Source organism: Thermobia domestica, chromosome 1, assembly GCF_964235325.1.
Source record: "Thermobia domestica chromosome 1, izTheDome1.hap1.1, whole genome shotgun sequence".
In the NCBI taxonomy this organism is placed as follows: domain Eukaryota; kingdom Metazoa; phylum Arthropoda; class Insecta; order Zygentoma; family Lepismatidae; genus Thermobia; species Thermobia domestica.
Window position 1 is genome coordinate 305,186,751 of NC_137454.1, and position 4,476 is coordinate 305,191,226.

Sequence of the window (4,476 nt, forward strand, 5' to 3'; positions counted from 1 at the left end):
GTGATAATCGGCACTTCTCCCCTACTCTTTTTTTTCTCAAATTTGTCACTAAAAGTTACTTTTTTGAGAGGTAAAGTGACTTTATCGTGTGATTTATGTTTTGGATTGACAGTTTTCTACGAAAAATATAAAAACAAATGGAAAAAGGCAGAAATTTGTTACTCATTATTCTTCTGAAAGCTTCAGTACTTGCTGCCATATGAGAAACAGTCAGCTTTATTCTCACTTCAGCTTTTATTTTTTCTAAAGCACAGTGGATGGTTGGTGAATGCTTAAGCTCTTAACCCTTCTGTGTCTATTCTTTCTTCTATCATATACAACAAAATACTTTGGTTTGTGTAATATTTACCTGTACCTTGGGCAGAAAGTACTCATACATATGCACTATGCTTAGTAGAATGTTCATTTCATATTAACAAAAGAAGAATGTTTTTAATATATGTAAGTGATTATTATGGGATAGTTGATGATATTGACATGTTTTATGGTTACCTAGTCAGTGAGTTTGTGTACTTAACAGTTTTAAGAAAAGGATATTATAAGTTATATCAAATAATAAACCAGTTTAACATCGTTTATAGACGTTGTCAGTTTTATTAAAAAGGTGAGATTAATGGTATTTAAATATCGAAGCTAATATTTTTATGCCAAAGAATTACTACCACTTCGGATTTTTATCTCCGCAAACGAACCAGGTTTACGACTATCTTTTTGATAAGTCGTTATAAAAATTTGGTTTACCTCACCCGGGACTTTGTAAATTCAATTCCCGAAGAAGAGTAAGGCTGAATTTACTTTCATATTACAGTTAATGAATACGAACCTAACTATATTGCGAAGTGGTAAAGTAATCACAAGAAAAATGGACAACGAAACAATGCAGCAGGAATCAAATACTAGTGACAGCGATGAGACTAGTGTAACACCAGGATTGGCATCGGAAGATATCTTGTTAGCTTTACAGCGACAAATAATGCAGATGTCTACCGAGATAAAGCAGACCATAGAGCAGAAGTCTGACGAAGCTAACAAGCAAAATGAAGAATTAAGTAGACGAATGGAACAGAAGTTTGACGAAGCTAACAAGCAAAATGAAGAATTAAGTAGACGAATGGAACAGAAGTTTGACGAAGCTAACAAGCAATATGAAGAATTAAGTAGACGGATAGAACAGAAATCAGATGAAACGAAACAGACAATTGTCCAGGTGGTGAACGACATTTCCTCACAGTTCGAGGAAAAGTTAAAAAGGATATCCGATGATTGTCAAGAAAAGCACAATCAACAAAACCAAGAAATTAGTGCTGTAAAAAAAGATTTAGAAGTAATAGAATCTTCCATTAAACAGCAAAAGATCCAGGTCAGCAACAACTCTAATAACATACGTGTAAATACACAGTTGTTAGCTACTATTCAGGAAGAGATTAGAACGTTACAGGCTAAAGACAACATTTACCGTAATAACTTGGGTAGTGATCGCTTTGAGTTGCCCCACTCACCAGAGATGAACTCGCCTTCGCCCGGATCTGATATTATACTAGAAGAAAGTTGTCCGAAGCAGGGTGCGAAATCATTTGAAAATGGTGGGGGGGAAGAAGTTCAGCGATCCACACTAATGCTTCGTGGAGCCTCCAAAAAATTGAAATATTAATGGATTATTATTATTATTATTATTATTATTATTAATAATAATAATAATAATAATAATAATAATAATAATAATAATAATAATAATAATAAATGTTCAAACTAGTGGTAATTGTTATTTAAATTATTTAAAATACTTTAATGTTATTTATTCATTTAACCAAAATTGGTAACTTATCTACTGCATTTAATATACACTTCGGTGCGTATGGTCCAGGGTTAGACTCTAGTGGGAGCACAGTACCCTTGTGTTTACCATTATATTGAAGATTACATTCTCGAAAATAGTAGTAGAGATATATAAGTCAGAAATAATAGTCCCTGAGAACCGATGTCCTAACCAAGCATTAGAACTACTAACTTGAAGCGCTCCACCTGGCAAGCCATAGATCCTCATGAGCTGTAGAGTCAGAGTATAGTTTTTATTATTATTTATGAAATTCTCGTTTCTTCTCTACGTACGTAGTGTTTCAGTTTGGTCGTTCAGATATACGGTCACCTTTGTAAGTCTAAATAATACTATGTATCTATATTGTATTATTAGCAAGAATATATTATTATAAATAATGATTTCAATACAAATACTTGATAGACAACAAAAAGCCGTGTTGCCTCAGTGGTAGAGCGCTCTCCTCAGGTGCGTGGAATCATCGGCTGGATCCTAGCTCGCGCCAAATTCTGCTTGCGGTATACAAACAATTGTGTGGGGGTTTTCTCGGGGTCCTCTCGCTTCCTTCCATTATCCTAATCAACCATTATAATTCATCTCATCATGACCGTCTTCCTTAGCCGTGGTGAATATTCATAGGACGTTAAACTTTAGAAAATAAAAGCACAAACACTATAATACGATTGATTTGCTGATTTAAGTTTAATGACCCTTTTCAGCAGCGAGGCTATGAAATGTGGACTTACAGTTTAAGGTGAAATCCGAACCACTGTAATCGTTCAAATTTTTGTCCTGCGGCATCTGTGACTGTCGCGATACTTTTAAGTGTTGCAGCTGTAGATGACTTACTGAACACCTGGTAAAGTTCGCCTAACAAACATGCAAAGTTGTGAACAGCATTCACAACACCAAAAACTCTTTCAGAAACAAGATCAATTCGATGTGCCATGCAGTGTACGCTAATTAGGCACCGGTTGACATTTCTTTTAATTTGAGCAGCAACACCTTCGTTTCTCCCAGTAAACACTGCATCCCCGTCCGAACTAAATCCAACCAGTTTTTCTTTAACATTAAAAATATCTATGCCATCTTCGGAAAATGCTTGAATAATTTTCTTTTTAAGGGATTTTTCATCGGCATTTTCTACAGGCACTAATTTATAAACACGACAACAAGGTTTATTTTCTTCGTCCACATATGTTCATATAACAGCAAGTGCTTATCCGAAAACCTGTTTGTAGGTTCGTCCACTGAAATTGAAGAACAATCTGTTTGTTTGAGAAATTTTACCAATTTTGCATGCAACTGGTACGCTAGAGAATAAAGGTCTTCATCTCGTCAACAACCGAAAAAGTTAAACACCTGATCCTTTTACAAATAAACTACGTTTTTTAAAACAGCATGCATTTAAAATTATTGTTTGTCTGAAAATTTTCTTTATAGACCTACTTATATTTTCCTATTAAGGTGTCCCCCCTTACAGATTTTGATGAGGGGGAAAAGCAAGTGTAAAATTTTTGGTGGGGGGAAATCCCTCCCGTCCCCCCGGGATTTCGCACCCTGGTCCGAAGAGCACTGATGAGCGAAATATAGATGGTGTCATGACACAGCACGTCACGGATAGGAACTATCACTCAACAAGAACAAGGAATGAGAAAAAGAAGGTAAAATTAAGTGTTAAAATGAGTGAAATTAGAGCTATGAGCAAATTCAGTGGTAAGTGTAATGAGAATGCTACTTCTTTCTTAGAGAAATTCCAATACGAATGCAATATAATGTCTATCGATCGATCACAATATATGAAATTAATACCCCATGTATTACTCCCACCTTGTTCCTTATGGTTTAAAGCAATACGTGATCACATTAGTACCTATGAGGAATTCAAAGCGGCATTGATCGCAAACTATGAAAATGACTTTTTGCTGGCAAATAGAGATGCCACCCTTAGAAATCAACACTTCAATCCTCGATTGCACAAATCTCTTGTAGAGTTTGTTGTAAATGTCTACAACGAATTAAAGGTCGTTAATCCTTTGCAATCGGAATCGAGAATAATAGCATCGATTCGAAATTTGCTTCCATTTAAACTGCAACAGATCTTATTTTCCACGCAGTGTATGAGTTTCAGCCATTTATTGATGCTTGTCCAATGCTACGAAACTCAATACCATGCCATGAATTCACAATCAGGAATGGGTAAAAATAAGAATAATTCAGATCATTTGGTGCCTGTTCGGAATTTAAATATACGAAGTATGAATAATACAGAACCTAACCTAAGCCGAGTATACTCTAGCAATCCAAATGAGCAAAATAGACAAGGTTATGTAGGGAATCCGCTTAACCTAACTAATCATGGTAATTATGATGTCAGATCAATCAACAGCAGTAGATATAAAAATAATCGAAGTACTGAGCGAAATTCCAGAAATGCAGCGAACTACGTGGATAGACGTAATTGGAGATCAAGAGATGGGACTTCATACCAAAGTCAGAATCACGATGAAAGACATGTACAACACAATGTAGAACCTAATCATGATAGCGCAGTACAGTGTACTTTATTAGAACCGTATGCAAGTTCGAATGTAACCTGATTACTGTTACTGAAATTAGGTTAAATTCATGTTAGTTGTAGATTCTTGTAAATTTTCATT